The sequence below is a fragment of the Aphis gossypii genome, chromosome 2, assembly GCF_020184175.1.
Source record: "Aphis gossypii isolate Hap1 chromosome 2, ASM2018417v2, whole genome shotgun sequence".
Classification (NCBI taxonomy): domain Eukaryota; kingdom Metazoa; phylum Arthropoda; class Insecta; order Hemiptera; family Aphididae; genus Aphis; species Aphis gossypii.
In genome coordinates, this window is record NC_065531.1 from 17205001 (window position 1) to 17228870 (window position 23870).

At 28.6% G+C, this 23870-nt stretch overlaps 1 protein-coding gene and 1 pseudogene across 2 annotated transcripts in view; both read left to right on the top strand.

Moving 5' to 3' along the window:
- LOC114127434 (uncharacterized) overlaps positions 1-21208 on the top strand; it is a 291174-nt pseudogene extending 269966 nt beyond the window's left edge.
- The window catches only part of LOC114127405 (neuroligin-1-like), a 378466-nt gene that overhangs the window by 181086 nt on the left and 173510 nt on the right, over positions 1-23870 (top strand). The window lies entirely within an intron of this gene.

The window sequence follows — 23870 nt, forward strand, 5'->3', positions numbered from 1 at the left end:
CAATGAGTAAATTTGTATTTTATTCAGCCATAATATATTATTAGATATAATATGTATGCGTTATATTAATTGTATCAATCATTTCAAGATTTAAAAGAGTTTTAATATAAGATGTGTAGATTATGTACTATACATCAGATTTACTGTGTATGCAATATTGCGCAAAGTAATAATTTAAAGTAAATTGAAAAGCTAATCTCTTTTTACGTTGTAGGTAAACAAGAAATAATTCCTATCACGATATAGTATTATTTTTGAACTTTGATAACGTGTCCCTGTTAATGGCGGGTTCGGATTGAAAGTCCAATAGTATACTATTCATTGAAATTTGGTTTTAATTTATTCATACTATGTGAACAGAAAATATTATGATTATATTCAATACAAAAAAATATGAAATACTCGCACATAAATTAAAATTACCGTGTGAGGTACAATAGTTTTGTAGATCTGTAATGACTTATATTGTTTCATTTTTTTTATTTAAAATAAATTTTTACGAATTTAGAAACACTAAATTATAGATTTATTTAATTTTAATATATTCAAAATTGTGTACGTACCTACTATATATTATTATTTTCTGCTCGTTATATAAAGTCGTTTAAATAATATAATTTCAATAGCGCGTTATATTCGCGGTACCTGTTGTGCGGTTTTTAAACAATATTCCTCGGAATTTCATGAATAAGTAATTGCATATAAAATATGAAACCAAAAATATTGTTATTTAATTTATCCGTTGGGCATACATTATGCTTGCAAAGTTTGTTTTTTTTTTACATTTACATATTATTATAATATCACACTTAAGATGTTTAATAATAATTACCATCAAAGCGTGTTATTATCATAAACAACGTTTAAAAAAAAAATAATAAATTAACATAATAATATGATCTTACAGAATATTATTTTACCTAATATTAAAATAATATAATGTAAGAGTATATTTTTGTTGAACACCATAATCAACAGTACTTATCCGTTGTAAACTCTGTTATTGCAAAAAGATTTTTTTAAATTTAAAAAAAAACTAATTTTTGCGCATTGTATACACCAAACGAATAGAAGTAAATTTAAGTACTGCAATTTAGCTTGAAGCGATGCCAAATTGTTTTCAGCGTCTTTACTATTTGTATTATATCGATAAACGACTTATATAAAGCTATAAATTCGTTTGTCGGAGTTATCTATAAGATGTACATTCTCGTGATTGATAATTATCAAATTGTTCATGATTACAAGTTTTAAATGATATATATTTTATACTATGCGACTGAAATCTTCTCCGACGATGAAACCCAATCAGTTTTCACTGCACAATTATTTGATGATTAATAAATCGTCTAGAGCCTGAGGATTTATAGCTTCTAGGAATGCTAATATTACAGTTTCTCGAATAGCAACGATTTAAAAATATTAAACTTCTCTCTAGGAGTGATATATTATGTATTAAAATTATTACATACACACTTTGACTGGGCTTGAATCAATAGTAACTGCGCGTCACCGAATTATATACAACACACGCTTGCTCGACACACGTGCGTACATGAATAATCGAAAATGTGCAGTAAGGTGCCTACCCAATTTTAGTCTAAAGTTAAATATGCAAATTTTCTGTGACTCGTTGGTATATGATTTACAAGTCGTTTAGCTACATATGTTTAACGCGCTGTATGTGCTGAGGCGTAAAGTAGCTGATATTATGCACATTACATACTACATAACGTGTGATATGTATATACATATATTATGTACCCATATCATATACGATTTGCTAAATGGCAATGCAAATTCTACTGAATTACTTTCAATGGCTGGCTTCTACACCGAATATGTAATATACACAGCGTCCGTCTCGCTAGTTCCAAAAAAAAAATCGCTGCATGTCCGTGTTCGCATCAAAAACTATCTACAAACATATCGTTTTTTCTAAATTAATTATTTCTTCAATCGCAGACGAATAATAATATGCCAAGTATATACGTATACTAACTTATTTATGTGTACTTTCTCCCCTGTTCTTTTAACAGGTATATATACCCTCCCTACGCTTTAACACTGGCGTTAAAAGTGCAACGCATCCTTTGCCGAGATTAATGTGTTTCATGTTTATTAATAATTTATTTGTCCATTCAAAACAAATTCAATTTTATAGAGAATATTATACAATTACAAAACTAGGTAAAATTATCGTTTGTATATTATTATTGGTTTTTTAATTTTTAATCATTTAATGAATACCTATATAAAATATTACAGTTTAACAATTTAAAAAGCATTATAAACCTATGAAAAAAACACAGATGGTTTTTAAGTTTAATAATGGGTTAACTCAATCTATTATTAAATCTTACTACACAAAATTGGATCAGCTGAACATAAATTTTCCAAGCCGTACTTTTGTAAGACAGAGCAAAATCGCTAGATTCATCTTAGTATAAGAGAACATAAATCCATTACATCATTTAATATTATATATGTTTTAAGTCCTTAGTGACTAAAATTAAATGAAGTATATTAGAATTATACTTTCATGAAACTGTAACACTATAATTATGTATCGTTTGCAAACACCAATTTATATTTTGATTTTGCTTTTTAAATTGGTATCTATGAAGATAATGGTAAATAATATATTTCTGTATTTTTATTTAGTATGAAATAAGAGTTTTACAATAAATTATTCATTAAACGAACGTTCCCGATCATAATATGGTTAAATGAGAACTATCCTTCTAATTAATATTGTTAGTTGTATGTACAGCATTTTTATGCGTTCCTTAACAGTAAACAACAGTCAAATGAATACTGAATGAATTGATAAGCAAATATTTAATGCGTGTGTGTAGCGTATATAATATGCTTTATACGTGTTATCATTTATACATAGGTACATTCTTAAAAATATGTACCTGACTCGGTATTTTTACAAAATATTCCAAGGCAGCAATGATAGACATGGTAGGTACTGTCTGCAGTGAATAGGGAAAAGAGAAAAATTCACAACTGGGACATTTCCCAGGGCCCCGAGCACGGCTTTAATCATTTGTCAGAAATGAACCGACAGAGAACGTGCTCAAGTCGATTTATTTTTACTTTTCTTCAGACAATACAAAATTACCAATCGTTATGCATTGCTTGTTGTAATTTAAGAAAATAATTGAATACTACGATATTTAACGGAATTCTTTACCATAAGAACTAAGGACTTTAAACAACAAACTTTACAGATTTTAAACCCTCAACACAATATAATAATATTATATTGACCAATATAAAATACCTAGTTACAGTTTGAATCAAAAAAAAAAAATATATATATATATTAATTTTAAGTGTATTGTTGTTTAAAAAATTGTTAATTTAAAGTTTCTTTTTCATTACGCAGAAAATTGCTTCTTGTATTTTTAATTTTAAGCAGCACTCAGTTTAAAAGTTCTTTTAATTTATATACGTGTCTAAACATTATAGTTACTGCAATTTTTGAAACGATCGATGTGTAAAATAAAATTCAACAAACAAAATGAAAATGACAATCTAGGTACCAATTTGATGATTTAAATATGACAGTTCAAAATATATTGACGTACAATTACCTATGTGTGTTTTCGTAATTTGTTTGTTTCACTCGGTCGTTATTTATCAACACGAAAAAATAATTGTACTAATTCGTATATAATAATACTAATACTTAATAATACTTAATACTTATATAATAATACTTAATATACACTCATAATTCCTATGATAAACCAGCTATCAAATATTTGTTTTAAGAGGCATGTATCGTGTATTTTATCTTTCTAAATAATATTTTAGCTTTATATTTTTCCTAAAGCAAATAAGTATAATTTTGTATTTTTAAATTAAATAAATTATGGTTGTAACAAAAATTAAGTTAATCATATGATATAATGTTATACATTGGCCATTAGTTAATAAATTTAAAATTGCAATGTTATTTTGTCTTTTGAGATAAACATTGATAACAATTTAATGCACTTTCAACTCTTTGACTACCTATTAAAAAATAAGCAGATTTCGCTTTTCAAAAAGCTGTAACGCTATCTGATCTCCTTTTCTATTAACAAGTATATTATTCTCTTTGCAGTGGCACTCATATTATAACATTTTTCCTTATCGAATTTCAGTATCTAAACCACAATATTGTAATGCGTTTTGAGGTCAAGTTTTTGTACTTAGCCTTCGTAAGTTTTCAACTATGAAATGTCAACATTGAGAGGGGAAAACATTCACTGTACTGTTATTAATAACGATTTTGTTCAACAAACTCTCGTCGAAGATCAATTTGTTTGTTTTTGTTTTCCAGAGCGATTTACTAAGCATGGTCCCCCCCGTGTGATCATTTATAATTAACGTTACATATATATTTTCTGAGTTAAGACATTTAAAATAAAATACTGAGTAACTAATTTTTCAAAAATTTCAATTTTTTTATTTTTTAGAAAAAACTGATATGGTAATAGGTAGACTTTTTTTTATTATTATTTTCATATTTTTTAACTTCAGATTGTGAAGTTGATGATTTCTATGAAAAATTTGAAGCATCTAAATGAAAATTGGAATAAAAAGTTTCCGATTTATTAATATTTAAGTACTAAGGATAATATTCCTATAATATTCCTATATAATAGTTTTACATAAATTATTGTAAAACATGTTTGATAATATTATAATACCTTTTTGTGTTACCTATTTATTTATTATTTTTTTTTTTTATCATTTAATAATAGACTAAATCATCTCGGGTAGTTATAGTTATAGTCAGCTTTGTTTGCATTACATAATAATCGAAAATTGAAACCACAAAAGTGTTTACATTAATATACAGTGTGTGTTTAGCGGATAGACACTGCGGTAATATTTATAATGATTTCAAAAATAATTGATGGAAATTGTATAATAGTTTACCTATTTTATGATATTATTATCGTGTATCAATCGAGATAAGATCGATAATAACATTTTCAACGTCTCTGCATCACCATTAACCACTGCCACCGTTACCTATACGCCGTAGTTACATCCGCAGAGGGGCTGTTCGACGTACACGCATTACGCGCTTGAATCAATTTTGATAAGAGCTCATTCACTAAAAACCGTATACGGTAGACAGAGGAGACCGAGAGAGCAAAACTATAAAACCCTCGCGACGATTGTTGTACTAGTGCCGTACAGTGTTGTTGAGTTCACCGTTTCAATAGAGTGGCCGATTGTATAATATAATAATACACTCAGGTACATTATATTATAGCTTCGATAGTTTATATACATGCGTATATGTATAGTATAGCTAGGAAGTAAGGTTACCTTTTTCAATGCAATTGTTTACCGTCTGCGGAATCGTTTTTATCGTATAAAATACGAGTACGATATATATGTATACAACAGCATAATATATGACCGAGTACCGCGGCTGCTCTCTATATCTGTATATTGTTACGCGTGTACCCTAAATATGTAATATTATGATGTACGCAGATAGATGTCTATTGTGTTTATATACCTATATACCGATTGTTTGGTTCTCCTCTTTCGATATAACGTTCGTGTATAATATATTATAGATATATGTGAATAATAATAATAACTAAATAACATATAATCAAATTTATTTGTCGGTGTATACAACGGACAAGGCTGGCTGTGTGAGCGGTTAATTCAATATGACAAAATGTTTAATATCATATAATATCTTTGGAATAAATACGAAATGGAACTTGTGCTACGGTAGTCAGTCGATATTATATTAACTGTACCGAGATTACAGTTTTTCAGCAATGGTGGCCCGTTATCGAGCAGGTAGACGCGTATTCAACTATTATAAGTAACGATAATATTATACGGTGTACCTATACCGAATAACGTTATTATATTACTTAACTCTCTGCAGCTATACTCTTCTCGGTTCAGCATTATTTTCGTGTATTTTTACCTCTCGAAATCGATTTCTGAGCTGATGGCTGTGTGCATGAATTTTTTTTCGGGGGCGTGTGTGCGCCAAGTAACGGATTATAAACAAAACTCGATTGGACGTACGTGAAATAGCATATTATTGTGTATACGTAATATGCGAGTATGTCGAACGAACGCATATCACAACAAATACGGGATATTATAATATATATGTTATTTTATATCCACATAATATTGTTTCAGTGTATTAGACTATTAGAGGAATGTTTTCTACTTTGGTCGTAACACGCTTATGTTATTACGGCACATAGTAAGTATAATACAATATTGTTACAATACATTATTATAAAATACAGTGCTGATATTCCGCCATGCACTTTAAATAATCGAAACTTCCATGCAAATCCAAAACGTCTGGTTTTTTTTTTTTTTGTTTTGTTTTAAGCATGCGGATGGTTATTGGAAATCCGAATGGTATACTACGCCCACCGTTATACAAAAAATGTAAAAATATGCGACTTTATGATAGTATTGCTCAATGTTTTAATATGTACCCTTGTTTTGACCTCTAGACACGGTCCGATATAGGGTTAATTTATTTTTCTCTTAACCATATTTCGCGGGTACTCGTAATTATAGAGGCGTGTATTCAAGTTAATTTTAATGACAATAATTATTAAGTTCAACGCATTCTGTAGGGCTTATTTTTCTTTCGTATCTAATGACAAAAAGTCAATTTCGTTCTATATCCATAATACGTCCTGCATACTACGTTTATATGATAATATCTTTCTACTATAAGCTTCACCACACAATGCCAACTACAACAACAACAACATAATCATATTATACTGTGTGTACAATTAGACGAAATAACTGGATTTACGCACATATTAATGCGGAATAATATATATTAGACAGAATCGAGTTGTTGAATTAATATATTGTTTACAAAGAACACCATAGACATACCTTGTTACATCTCGCGTATATAGCAGCAGGTCTTAAAGAGAAAAACAAACTAAATGTTTTGTCGGTGATTTCTTTTTTCTTTATATTGTTTTTTTTTATTTCTTATACACACGCTTATATATGAAACAAATTTAACAGTAATAGTTACTTACTGCATCTGGCGTGCAGAAAAAAAAGTACAATAATGAAAAAAATGCATTAAATGAGACTATGCTTTCCAGTGTTAAAGAATTTTTGTTCATTTACCGTGTTATTTTTATTTTAAACTTGTAACGCTGTCCTTTTCCCGAACAAATTCATAATCAACTATATTATATATATATATATATATGTATATATACGTTTATATCCTAGTTTATAATATTTTCAACGAATATAAAAACTTTATAAGACTTTTGTAGCTTTTTAGTTTATTTAGTTATGTTATATTTTATTACGATGCAGCAAAAAAAAAATAATATATATAATATGCATATAATAATATATTTTTAGGAATGAGAAAAAAGAAGTAAAAAATCAAAGATTTTAAAAATATTAAAAACATTTGTATTAAAAAAAAAAAGTCTTACCTATATTGTTATTTAGTGAGAGAAAGAATAACTAATATCAGCACAGACAGACGCGGACAACCAAATTGCAATCTATATATATCATAAAATAAATTATAAATTATAAAGATTAGCTAAATGAATATCATAAATTTGAAAGTATAAATTATTAATAAGAATCTTTTATAAAACATAATTTATCAAACAATTTCCAATGTTTATGTTCGTATAATTGATAGTGCTGTGAATAGAAAACGGTTGTTAATTAATTATATAATAAAGATTAAAGACGTTCAACCTACAATCCGACGCATTACATCGTATTGTCCACTCTTTAAATTCTATAGAATCTCAAGTAATTATTTATAAATTAAATTATTAATATAATTACAACGAAATTTGTTAAACATAAAAATATACTATCGAATTATTTCAATATAATATAACATAGATACCCAATAAATAAATAAATAATACCTAATAAATGGATATTTTAAATGGTAATCAAATTGGTACGACTCGATTGACTGTCATTTAAAGCAAAAATAAAGGGGAAAATATAGGTATCTAAACTAGGTACTTAAATTGTTGTATAATAAATTAATATAATGTTTACGACTCGATCGCGATTCGAAAACACACTTTCTGCAGAACCATATACTACGTGGGAAAACGCGTGCGTATAATATATTGTGTATATGCACATGATGTTATAATAATGCATTGGCAATGTCTATAATAGTGGAATAATAACGTGTATGTGCATATATAAGTCAGCTGTTTGGACGGTTTAATTTTTTATACCCCCATCCCATATTTTTATCTAAATATTTTAATTCCCTCTTTTTTACATACATATAATAATAAATTGTTATAAATTATAATATTATTATTGTGTTCAAGTTTGCCAATTACTGCGGCCCTATCGATCAGGTAGAAAATACATTACCATTGCAGTTCCGTTTCGTGAATAAATCAATGAAATTCGTAACAAACAAAAAAAAAAAAAATAATAATAAACCAACTCGTCACTTTTATCAAAAGCGGTAAAAAAATACTTCACATATACTGTTAAAGGTAAAATGCGGCAGGGCACGTATTGAGGGCATTTTTGCCTATTAGCTGTGTATCCGGCTGAGTCGTCAGCACATGTATCGATTCTCTAGCAATAACTGTTTTCCCGACGAGGAATGTTCTATCGATTCTTGCGTTTAGTTTCGTTGAGATAAAAAAAAAAAAAAAACTATTGTCTAAACGGATGTCTTAGATAGAACAGCTACACGCCGTTAATCGTTCCATTCCAAAGTTAACTCATATTGCTTAAACATGAATCGTGTTGCTTAATGTTTTCATCCTATATCATTCGAAAAAAATAAAAATTAAAAACTAGTATGGACAAGTACACTGTGTAGTATTGTCTAATTTTATTTCATTAAATACCGTACAAATATTTTTTTATAATTTTTGTGGACAAAATTTTACCACTCCAATACAGTCAACTACCAATTTAATATTATATTTCTACATTAATTCGACACTAATTACACTATATAGTCAGCACTCTATAAATATAAATATGTTTACAATAAAATATCTTACCATTATACAATGAACGTATTTATTATTTATCAATAATTATAATCACCGAATCGGAGAAATAATTTCTAAGTTGAGTTCATCATTCAATCAAGTAATCGGGGTCTTGCCGAATCTATCATTTTAATACCAATTACCTATGTTAGATATTTTAAAATGTAGTTTTAGCAGTATATTAATTCACTTATAATTTATATATAGTTTAATAAAAAAAAATATTAAATATATATTACATAATGTGAAATTTATTAAAACACAATGTAATATACTTAATTTATAAAAAGAAAAAGAATATAGGTATAACTCAAATTCTCTAGTACTGATGGGGGTAAATATTTTTACAAAATCAAATTAAATTTTTATTTTTAAAAATAATGATTTTATACGAGCTTAAGAGGACGCTAACCAAGCATTTGTTGTCTCCGTCTTACACACACCCGACATAGCAAAATTGTGTTCACTAGTTTCAATTGTGTGCTGTTAGTTTTGATATTAGATTAAATTGACATAGGTATTATCAAACTTTTAGGTAAAAACATTATCTGTGCTTAAGCGTTGGCGATTTTTCAATTTTTTCAAGCATACTAAGAGCAAGTATGCAATGAAATATCACAAATTAAAAATGATCATATCTCGCTTGAAAATTAAACAATAGAAGCCAACGCTTAAGCACAGATAATTTTATTATCTAAAAATTGTATAATTGGTCAATTCACTCTAATATCAAAATTAACAGCACACTATTTAAACTAATGAACGAAATTTTGCTATGTCAGGCGTGTGTAAGACGGAGACAACAAATGCATGGGTAGTATCCTCTTAATACGTGAATCTATTATTTTTTATAATAATCTAGTTTGTATTTATATTGTAGATGGTAGGAGTACAGGAGGAAAAATATTAAGTATCAAATTGTCAATTGATGTATTAAAGCTAAAGTATATCATTATTATACATAGAAATGTACCATATTGTATATATTGTATATGATATAGGTACATTATATTTTACGGTTTGAATGTTCAACAACATTATTTTGTTATCATTATGTTATTATGCCATCTTGAAATCTTGAAACACTAATATCGGGGCAACGGTATGCTATATTCAAAACTGAGACATGAAGTAACCATAGGTAGGTAAAAAAAAATAAATGTTAAAGATAAAAATAACGAAAATAAATCATTATGTTTGATTAATTCAATTAATTTACCAAGTAAAACAATTTGGAAATGTCACGTACAAAATGATAAATCGACAACAAATTAATTTAAAAAACAAAAATAAAAATAAGTACCTAACTTAAAAAAGAGCTTTGATATTTTATATACTGCGTAAATAGAGAGGTTGGATTTTTTCAATAACATCAACATTTCGGTTTAAAGATATTTACAATAATGTAATATTCACTTCCATTTTCTTCCAATAAATCGGAAAATAGGATTTAAGTGATCCGTATTCTTTGTAATATTTAAAGTTACACTGTACTTGTATACTCGTATGCCACTTTACCACTGAACTCCTAAATGGTTGAATTAATTTTGAAGAAAATGTTTATATATGTTTAAGTGGGTCACTGAATGGTTTAGATGCTCTTTTAAATCCAGTAGGCGGTGTTACAATCGGGTTGTAGGAAAATTCGGTATGATTATGTACTCAAATTTAAATAATACGTGTGAATGTTAGAAGCTAATAATCTCAATAACCACTTATCCGATGTCATGCATTTTTTGTTTTTAATGAAAAAGCACACTACGGATCAAGTTTTAAGCATAAATGTATGTATCCAACTCTCATCCACAGAATATTGAGCGATAAAATATGAATATATCAGCGGCGCTATCTATCCAGGAAAATAAAATTTAATTTAAAAAATTGTAAAACTTTTTCTCTTTTGAAGTTGAATTTAATACAACAAAAAGTGAAGTGTACGAGGATAACTGTTATGTTTCTTACTCCTATGTAACTTCAGAAAATAATTTATACAAGTCTATAGGTACATAGTATATGCCTTTGATCATAAAAACGAATTATATAGTTTACAAAGAAATATTAGAAAATCGATAGAGACTTTGAAGAATACTTTAAAATAAAAAAAGATAATTTTTAAAAATGCAGCTTTTAAATGGTCAAATTAATGAGTAGGATAAAAGGATGTATATTTAAAGTTGATACGTAGGAAATAACATATTTTATACACCAAATCAAAAAACCAAACATATAAGAATGATAATATTTACAATTATTGTTATACTAAAAATTAGCATTATGAAACCAAATTTAACTCTGATGCATTTTATACGAGAAGGTACACAGGAAGAGATAGTTTATTATAAAAATTAAAATATTATAAATCAATATAGGTATTATCCTATTATTTTCTTGGTTATTTCAAATGTATTTTTTTATTATTATTATTAATCATATCTCTGATACGAAGTTCGTCAGGAACATTAAGTGAAGTTAAATAACCGTTTTTGTTACATAATAATACTTAAACATCGACATTATATTTTTTTTATAAAATAATACATTTTCATATCATTAGGCTTTGTTTAAAATCAAACGATAATATTATTAAAGTATAGTTTGGAAAAATATGACGTTTTCTACTGTATTTACTATTTACCAATAAGTACACTTACTGCAATACGCTGCCGATACATTTTAATTGAATTAAAAATATATTTCACATCTATCTTAAAATACCTTGAAACTATAGATTCCATGCGTACCTATATAGTTTTATTATATTTGCAAGTATTACCTAATTACATACAATTCTAAAAAAAGTTTTCAATGTAATATTATTATTATACCCATAATGGAAAATTGATTACTCAAGTACTAGCTATTTTAATTTAGTGGATAGTTATACCAAAAATCAATTTAAATTAACACTACGTGATTAAGGGTCAATTAAATTTATAAATTAAAATTAAAAATTTCATTGTAGCATAAAAAACGGAATAGTATCCATGGGTAATGGAAAATGAAAAGATAATTTTCCCAGTGAAGTGGTACAACTCATTTCACTGACTCACTACCATAAAGTCAAATGAAACTAAGTATGGGTAAATATTATTGTTGTTACAGAGAAATATTTTAAAGGCTCAACAATCAGAAAAAAAGTTTAAATAAATATTTAACTATAGTTAGTTAATTTATTCACAAGAATATAATTAAAATTAAAAGAACATTTTAATGATTTTTGTTTTGAATATAATATAACCGTATTGCGATACATTGCGTAACGAGATGGGTATAACTGCTGGGCAGCATTCACAATTGATGGTTGATCGAATATTTTGGTATTTGATCAACTTTAACAATTATTCACCTATAATATTATTTACTATGCTCATTTTAAATTTACATATTATGTTTAAGATTTATAGGATAATGCGAAATTATTGACTTGTCGTAGTATTGCTTGTATTGATAAAAATATACAAATAATATAATATAGCTTATAATTTTAATTGTAACATAATTATAGTGAATTTATTGTATTATATAAAAGGGAAACGTGTTGAACCAAGTGACCCCCACCAACATAATCATAGACAAGGGTCTATAATATTATTATAAAAATCCTCTTTTTCCCGCGTAGAACCCAAACTTTGAGTTATGGACTTGGGAAATATAGATCGACAGAGCGTTTATACAAGTCCGTGCCTTTGTGGTAGGATTAGGGGTTCAAGCCCCTCAAAACATCGTTCTTTGTAACCTTGCGTGTACGTAACACAAATTCCAGACATCATCCAGTGTATAATATTATTATTATAGACGACAGGCGTACGTGACATTTGCATGACCAATAATATAATATTATTATTGTAAAAACATCGCCGTGCGAATGTGTTACTATATATATGATATTGATATCGTTTTATCGCGTTATTCGTCAGAAATTATTACATAACAGCGGTGAAACATAATAATACTATGCCGTTTTAACTATAATAATATATTATAATAGTAAATTAATATGTTTATTTTTATTACCGCCGCTGTACGAAGGTCACGGCTACTATACGGTCGGAGGCACTGACGTCATTGCATAGTTGTTTGAAATAATATTCGTTGGCGGCCGTGTTTTGACAAACGCAGTCGTATTGCCGCCTGTACATCCATTGGATCATTTGGATCACTGGACGCAGTTGCACCGCAGTTATCGTACCGCGAGTTATTTTAATTTTATTTGTCTACCATTTTTGTTCAACGATGTCGAACGCCTGCGTTCCTGAAAGTGTCAAGTGTCTAGACGGAGTCGACTACGAAGTCGTAAAAGTAAGTATACATTCGAATACAATTATATAGCTGTATATTATTATGATATTTTTTTTAGTTTTTATCATTATGGTTATTATTGTTGAATCGAATACAAAATCGAATACTTACTGGCCTCTCGATAACAAACTGTCTTCTCCGATATCAACCGCGGTATAAACGTAATAAATAATAATTTATAAAACATTAGCCACCGTGAACGGAAAACCAAAATTTCAAAGATACACTTAACGTCTTACGTCACTCAACGAATTAATATCATGTTGGTTACTTGTTATTTGTTTTTAAATGCAAACGAGAAAATTACGATGATGATAGTGTAGGTACGTTCTACACGATAACTGAACTCGAAACTCAATGATGCATACCTTCGAGTCTAGCTCGACTCTGTGTTTATTTTTTTATTAAATACAGATTATTTACAAGCAACTAACATGCCTGATGCTTAGTACACGATATACACATATATATAATAGGTTAAAATAATAATAAAACAACCGTTACGTGTATATGTGAACATCCGTTTTATTTATTATTGTATTATTATATAAAATACTATTGAATGCAATTCCATGATCGAATTCCCGGAAAAGCACGTCGATCGGAAGCGATTTATTATAACATGTTAACAATGTCGATTAACTGCAAAAATAACTCCACGAATATTATAGATACCTGTGTGGATAGTATTTAACCGTATAAATCCAACGTATGTTTTATCGACTATTTACTGTAATTTTTTTCTTCTAGAATTCAAATTAATATCAAATCTAAAACTTTTAAGCATTTTAAACAAATATTACATTATTATTAATATACTATACCTTTAATTTTTCAATGTTTTCGTTCTTGGGCCAGACTATAACGTTTTCATTGTCCTTGACAGTTATGGCGCCAACATCCCGGTCTTGCAACTGTCCCGCCCTGACGGTTTTTATAAGAAAACAAATGTCGTTTAATCTAACTAATATCCCAACAAAAACACTCCGTGTAAAAACATCGTCGAGTAAAAAAAAAGTTGCTCAAGTCTTAAAAATTTTGATACAAAAAAAGGCTCAGTAATTTCATAAATTAATTAGTACAGGAGAAATTATAATTATTTTTATTTAATGAAGTGTGTTTATTTAATAGAAATAATAATTTAACTTAACTCGGCGATTACTATTATTTATGGCTCTACAACTTATTATACAATGTATCCAAGTCGACATGAATATTCACTTTCTCGTTGTATACTTTTATAGTATTACCATAACAGTATAACACTATTCAAATACATCATACTATAGTAGCAGTCAAGTCAAGTTAAATTATTTATAGTAAATAAACACATTTTATTAAATACAAAAGTAATTGTAAATACTTGTATATTAATAATTATATTATGAAATTGTTTTATGTCTTTTTGATATCTCAACTTGTTGACTTTTATTTGAACCAATTTTTATTTTTTACTCTGTGTTATTTTTATATACATAGCAGATGCAGTGTTATTGTTGATAATTTTGAGATATAGCTCATTTATTATTAAAATTCTAAATATACTAATCTTATATATTGTTGATATAAATCGAGTGATAAAAACGGCGGGTAGTACCAAAATTATGAGAACTGAAGTTTAGAAAACGAATGTATATTGTTTACGTATGGTGTACCTACCTACATATCAATGTGTATTGTGTGTTTACAACACTGTGTATTACAACACGAATGTAATAATAAATAATAACATTTTATAAAGAAGTAGTATAATTATGATGAATAGGTGTTCAATCAAAAATGCACCGCAAAAGATGTAATATAACATTGCAAACGGTGGCAGTCGTAATACGAATGAATAGCTTCTCATGAGTTTTAATACATTTTCATACGAAACGCGACGGCGTTATTCCTACTACCACGTACATGCGATACATTTTTAAAAATATATATTTTATCATGCACGTATTGTTCAAACAGCGATTTCAACAATGTTTTCTGACAACGTTCAACAACGTACAAAATCATGGCTGGCTAGTGACTTTATATTGTTATTGTTAAAAAATATTTTTTCGAGTAATTACCGTGCTTGATAATTTTGTATATTTCATGGGCTTTTGTCTTCCATTTAACTTAAAATTTTAAAAGTACCATTTATGCATAGTTCTAATATCTTTGCAAGTGCAGATTTCAAGCCAATGAGATTAGATTACAGAATAATATCACGTACCTATCGACCTATTCTTCGTAAAATAAAAATATAGATTAATATTAATAGCCGTTTTGTGTAAACATAAACTGTTGTCACACGATATTTTTCGTTTTTACTAAGTTATATGCTATATGCCTTCGGCGCTGGATTGTGTACCCAGTAAATCAGTAAAAGTTTGATTAAAAAATATTTTATAGGTTTTAAATCTAAAATCTAAATGTTTTGAGATTCGGTGGATTTTATAGAAAGTACTATTGATATACGTAGTAATATATTTTCTAAGTATATTATATTATTAGATTATAGATAATATTATGAACGACAACGACAAAGTCCGAGTTTATAAAGATGGACATATTTTGAGTTAAGGATTGATGGTGTTTATACCGTGAAGGATTAACTTTTCTTATGGATAGGGAGGTTAAAATGATTGACGTTTCAGGGAGAAAAAAACAGCAGTCAGGAATAATATGACCGTGCGGAGACGCAAACTACAGCGTGATTAAGTATGATGCACAAAAGGCTTGAAGTTTGTCAAGTATAGACTGAATTCATGTGATCGTGCAATAATAATTATTATAATATATATGTGCGAGTTCAAAACGTAGACGGACAGAAGGACGATTACTTTTTGAAGGGGCTCGACTGGTAAATCTGAGAATAGAGTGAATATTCGGACAGAGTTTCTACGCATAATACATAATATAATTGGACGTCAGATATGGAGCCCATCCCTTTTCAATATTATTTCATTGACTGCCGTACCGAGGGATATTTATATATTGCAGTCAAATGAAGGGCGATGATTTCTATGTAACGAGTATGCATATGGATTCTCATGCAATGGTTTATAGGACGTACCAGTGAGTACATAACCTATTCACGCTGAATGAACATATTATTAAAAAAAAATTGTATACATAATATATATATAATATATATATATATATCACTATTGTTATAATAGTCGTTCAATGCAAATCCGAAAGTATGTATATATATTATTATATCCGACCCAATCGGTTTTCCGTTGGTCTGCGATTATTAATATCCACCGTCCGGCTACAGCTTAGCGAAGGACGTAGAGAGGAAATGTATTTGGGTACGGGGGTCACTTTAGAACCACAGCACATCCAGGGGTTCGTCGGTAAACCGTAAACCTTTTGTCCACCATAGTTTTAGTATACACAGATAATGAGTGAGAGAGAGAGAGAGAGAGAGCGAGAGGGACGCGTATAACGATATAGTCGTAGCAAATATTCCACGATGGTCCAGTTGGATCACGGTGAAACCATATATATAATTTTATATAATATAAGTACTTTATTTAGTGCACGCTAAAAGAGCTTAAACTCAAAGTAAATACATATTTTGCAGATTATATTATAACTATTGTTAAATATACATAATAGACAACTATATATTATAGTCGACATTTATTTTGTTTTTTTTTTTTACAGACCTAAAATACACCAACATTGTAATATAGTTAGTATATTGGGATTATCGTATAAAACATTGTTCCGAGCATAAAACACCATATTATAACTATTTGGTATAATACTTCTCTGCAGTAGTGTGTTCTTAGTTTTGTGTTGAAAATACGCTTTTGTTTTTATAAATATTTTTTTTTATTATTATTATTAAACTATTTTTACTTATAGTCAACCTTAAGTAATACGATAATTAAATTTAATTAGAGAAAAAAAGGGATTCACCCAATCATATAAAATATGCAGTGATATTATTCTATAAATTGAATATATACCTATATATAAAGAATATACCTAGATACACAAGTATTAAGTAATAATAACATTATAGTAATTTATCTAAAAATCTGAATTCAATGTTTTCTTTTTTTTCCAAAATAAGCGAAGTAAACGGGATAAAATGGATATTATGTTATTGGTAATGTTTAAGAATTAACTAATTTTTGATAACTGTAGTTAAAAGAAAAATTAATAGATTAAGAAGAGATTTTAGTTAGTTTCTGAAGAAAACTGATTTTTATGTTAATATAGTTTTCGATATATTATTGGTAGAAAATAGAGTAGTTTTAGCAGCTTATGCATATTATTTATTTAAATAATTTATATTACTTACACTCAGATGTTGATTGTAATAGTTGTTGACACATTAGATTAATATGTTGAAGGATTGTTGTAATTAATTAAATTTAATGCATACTTTGAAGTCAGTCGTATATTCGTATGCTATCATTTGTAAAGAGTGTAAGTAGGTGGTTAAGTTAGAAGTTTATTGCACTTTTCACTTAATTTAGCATAATCATATTTGAAAATTTTAAGTATATACAATTTTTATCATCTTAGACTGCATTGATTCTCTTTGAATATGAGTTCCTTAATTTTTATTTTAAAATAGCAAATAATTTTTTTGTTGAATATAGTGCAATTATTATTATTATTTGATTCAAGATCTATATAAAGAAGATATGTAGTTTTTGTTGTAGTGTGATGGAGGTTCGTCATTAAAACTTTAAAATATGCTCTTTCTTGCTAAATGTAATATGTAGATACTTAGCTTTACTGTCTTAGTAGAATTCGATAATTAATCTATAGGCATTAGTTATTTGCACGATTCTGTTTAAAGAGGTCTTACAGATTACTTTATCATCACCATTAGGTATTCAATTTAAAGTCTTACAAAGTAGGTCAAATGTATTTACAAAATTAATAAATATCGGTGGAAGTTAATATGTCGGTGGTGATGGTTGTGTATTGCTGATACATTTAAATGGTTTAACGACCATAGTTTCTGTTTTAGTAATAAATAACCAAACTGAATATAACATTACGATTTTATGAGGAAATGTTTTTATTTTTTGGGAGGGTAAAGAAGATCACAGCAACGGAAAATGTTGATTTTTTTAGACAGACCATGTTAAATTACTATAGTATAGGTAAATACTAGAGTCTGTTTTACTGGTTAGATAATTGTTATTGCTATTTGTGCCATTCTGTATTCGTGTTTACTGAATATTTAATACATTATATACTGTTGGCGTGCTACACCGCATTGTGATAATGCGATGAAACCTTTTGAATAGATTTTGTGATTAGAGATACAGCTACGGCGAAATCTCTAAGACGTATTTCGTCGTACGAATTATAATTAATTAAAATTGTTACCAAATTCCGAACTTTAGTAAACACTATTTTCGATTTGCAGTGTATTGATATTTTGTATTTTATTGGTGTTAAAACGATTGTTTTAATTTTCAAACGAAAATAAACTAACGTGTTAACTTGCAATAATCATAATTGTATGCAGTGCGATTTAAATATAATAATGTACAGTCAGCTATCATCGTTGAACTGACAATACGCGTTTGATGGAAACATTTTTCTAATTATATCCAATAGAGTTTTCCACAAACAGAAATGAAAATATATGTTATCATTTTTTTATTGTTTTAACGAAGCCGTAGTGCAATAAAATGAGTTACTTGCAGTTTCGGAGACAACCGATAAAGCCCGAAAATAACCGTTGGTTTTAAATATTTTGTTTTTTTTTTTTTTATTTTCGACGATTATAAACCATGGTATTATTATTATTATGTTTTTTGATGCATGGATACAAATAATAAATTCTTGTGATGTGTCAAGGTTTATAAAATGAATTGACAATTGTATGTGCATTTTTACGGCTTTTCGTATTTATTTTTTTGAAGTTATACTCGAAAATAAAACACTACACTATAGTATTGTTATTGCTATCATCGAGTACGTAAAATATATAATCCGACGAATAGGCGATAAAAAAGTTACGATGTTTCCATGAAATGCGTTTAAGTTAAAATTGTTTAAAGTCTATGATAGTATATACTTACTTAATAACGACGTTTGTTTTCATAAATGTAATCGTCATCGTCGTATACAGTCTTTTTACCACGAGGCTACCACCCGGATTTTCCACTACCCACCAGTAACATAAAAAAGTACAGGCCTCGTTTTTCACTGAATATTAGGATTATATACAGTTTTCAATAATAATTATGAACAATTATACTACATTGTTTTAAAAACATCATGAAGAAAATTATTGTTAATTATTATTATTATTATTTTTTTTTTTATTATTATTATTATAAAATTATTATCATTGTTAAAAGAAAAGACGATTTTATTAAAAATTAAATATTATTTTAGCACAACACTCATTTCGAATGGGTGACCGAATACGAGAATACCATTAAAAAATTGGCCTCGGAAGTGTTTGACACTTTAGGAGTGAACAACGGAAGCGCGTTGGACATCGCCGTTAAGGGTCTCGACGGGTTTCAAGCAAACCTGAAAACGTTAATGGACGCTCTGGCAAAACAGGTATACACCTAAATAATTTATATTGGGGTATAATCTCAGACATTTATTGAGAACGCAATACTGCAATACTCGTACGAATCGTCGTCTGTCGCATTCTTATATTTTCTAAAAGTTTATCGTGTACACGATAAACGCATATTAAAATATATTCTGCAGTCTTGTCTTTCCTCACATCTCCGTCCATCCTGCACAGGTTACCGACAAGTCCGACGTAAACGAGCAGGCCAAATCGTTCGCTGGTGAATGGGCTGAAGCCGCTAAGTACCATGCCGATCTCAAGTACCATTACATGGGTGATGGCCCAAGCGCAAAGAAAGTTCGCTGGGGCTTCGAAGGCGCCATCAAGTACATAGTCGTGTGTTCCACGCATTTGGCAGACAAGGGTAACGATGACGACTTAAAAAGGAAATTTCTGGATACGTGAAAGATGCCATCATTCAAAGTCTGATCGATCATCTAACCGGTGTCAAGGTGAATGAAATATATTATACTTTATTTTTTTTTACCCGAACGTCAGACGATGCGATAAATTTTATTGTTATTTCCGATAAATGAAATATTTACCATGGGTGGCTTATCATTGTTCAAACATTTAAAAATTGCTCCAATCACATACCATACGCCATATTTTACTTTGTATGCGATCGTAATTTCTAGGAAGTCTCAAGTCAAAGTACATAATATACGAGCGTCAGTAATATTTACTAATAAAATAACGTTATTATCGTCGCATAAAACTGATCATCATAATCAGAATTTGTTTATCTAGATTCATTTTTCTATTTATTTCAAAAGAATTGTTACTTTATTCTTTAAAAATATAATTGTCATGCAGTCTTTTATTTTAAATTGTAACAGTAACACTAATGTATATTTATAGTATGCTTAGTGCTACGTAAAAAATGTTTAAATGATTTGATAATATAAAATGGTTAAAGTACTGGTTAATATTACTTATTGATCGTTAAGGTGGCATTTTGAGGGTATCATACAATTATTGAAAAATAAAATATCACCGATTACTTGTTAATATTATTGCTATTATATTACATTTCAGAGTGAACTGGAAACACTCCAAAAAACGTAAAGTAGACGCAACTACGGATTTATGCAGTGTGATGAAAACTTCGATACATGCCTATACCTATTCTAATATTAAATAAGAAAAAAATCAACATTTATCACTACACGTGGTTATTTTTATACCTATATTTTATAACACCAAACGGCAACTATACAATCTTGCCAAGTTTTTATTTTATTTTTTATTGTTATTTAATTTACCGTCAATATAATTATTAATTAAAGTTATAAAATGTTTTCTGTTATTTATTAAATAAAATAAAATAAATCATTTTCATTGTAATATAATATACAAAAACAAAAAATATATGAAATATGAGCATTATTACAATAATATTCTAGTCTAGGTTCATTTAGTGTTTAACTTAAAAACGTTATATTTTATTTGCTATTATGATTTTTATTTTGAAATCTTGATAACAAACAATGCCAGTTATAATTACAATTTTATTACAACTATAGTTATAAGTTATAACTTGTTACCTACAATATTGTTTAGTGCCAAAAAAGTGCAGTATTGTGTGATAACGTGCGTAAATGGATACACTAACACAGTGTAGGCTATTAACTCGTATAATACACCGTATACTAAATACTGTATTTCAATTTTAAAATATATTACACAGAAGTAGTTTATTAATTGTACAATGCCATTATTTTATATTTGTTAAAATAAAATAAAATGAATTTTTTATTGAATGTCAAAGCCCCTCCCCACCGAGGGCGTAGGAGGCGTTAGAAATCATTTAAAAGAGCAATATTTATTATTTTGTCACGGTTCAGTCATTTATTAAAATTCATAATAAAATATTAAAATATAATATAATATAAATTGACTTTCATTAAATAATATTATAAACTCTCCAGTGACGTGCCGTGAAGCCAATTATATTAATGTACACTACAATGCTATATTATAATGCGTTACTACAGGCACACACAATCTCATCATCGAGTCGCTTTTGTACACATAAACGATATACCGTGTAATAAGTAATAACGCGATATTAAATATTAATCGCAAATTGTTTCTAATAGCGTACTCGCGAATATAAATTCGTCGTATGTAGATCAGAGCTCGAGGGAGAACTGCGCACGTTGTATTGTCATTATTATTATTATGCGGTAATCGCGTATAAGGGCGGGAATCGGTCTCGCGGGTGTGTTTTAACTGCGCGACTGTCCCACTACAATATTAAACTCTTTGGTTGAAAAAATAAATAAACAAAACCGTATATTGAACGTGATAATGCCGCGCTCTCGTACTTACGTTAATGATAGGAGCGTTTTGAACCGGCTTGTGCCAGTGAGTAATTGATAACTGAACGTCTCATAAGCGGATTTCGATTTTCTACTATTTGACTTGCAAAAAAAATCTGTATACCAGATATTTAGGTGCATAACTGGCCAATGGTACTCCAAACACAGAAAAGGTTTACACAAAAGCACACTGTAGGAGAAATAGTGTTTGTTTTATTAATATCATTGTATACACCTCGAGCAATACTGACACTATTGTCATTATATTTATTTTCTATAAGAGCTGTTGAAATGTTTATAATACGTTTGGTTCTTCGACAGAGTTCAGATTTTAATCGAAACCGACCGCGCCACTTCGCCTCCACGAGGTCGTCCGGTTGAGCTTAACCGTATTTATAGCTTTTGTGTGCGTGCGTGTGATAAATAGACGGTGACGGGAAAGCGCGTAATAAATGCGCGTCTTTTGTGCAGTGCCTGCAGTGTATGTATATAATATAGTATAAAGGCGGTTGAAATTATTATTCGTCCGTCGTACGTGCGAATATAGGAGTCGGTCGTTGACGTCGACGTTGCAGCCTCCGAGGACCGAGGCACACTGTACCGGAATATAGAAAGAAAGGGTGAGTAAATGTATATATGGACAAAGATAAAAGTCGTGTAGCAGTTCTTAGTTCCCCGCCGGTCGGATATGGTATAACTATCGTAAGCGAGTAGAGTGGAAAATAGTGAATGTTTTTTTTTTTTTTTTTTAAGATTCTCTCGGGTTCTCGTGGACGTGTCATTGTGCAACGTCGTAATGGTGATAATATCATATATTATGATATCCGTGTAGAGTATATAATAAAACGTCAAGTTTTATGGACTAGCTGTCGACCGTTGCTGAAATCATTACAAAACAACAACTTCAATATCCATTATACAGTACTAGACAGGATTATGAATAATTGTATTAAAATCATTTTTTTTTTTTTTTAACACGTTTTATAATACTTTTTTTTGTAGGTACCTCAAATCAATATTCGGTATTTATTATAATCAGTGTAAAATGATTTTCTTTAATATTATTCAATGTTGTTTGTTACATAAACATCTATAAATTGCAACCATGTTAACATACTTTGGTTTAATCATATAGTTTTTATATAATAGTCATTTAACAAGAATTACAAAGTACATATAAGTACATATACAATCTAAAAAAAAAAAAACATCGTTCCAATTGTTTTTATTATTTAAAATATCCAATATGCAACTTTATTCGTTCAGTTTGTAAAGTTTGGTCGCATGATACGCAACAAAAAATGTTCAGTTAACTCGAGCTACGACAACTTTGTATCAAGTGCACAATTTAATTTATTATACGAATCTGATTTATATAACATGGTACTTATTTTTGTCCAAAACTACTAAAAGTTTTTATTTCTTACACAAAACCCTACTGTTCCTTACTTTGATATAACTTTCTAGTTTTTGCGTTTTTTTAAATCTTTTTTTTGTTCATTATTAAATCGCCAACTAATGTCTAACGCGAAATAACATAATATTATCACCACGAATAATTATTGTCAGAAACGCATGTATCCTACGTGGTATAGGTATACTTAAAATAATAATATGTATTATGTTGTAGTCTTA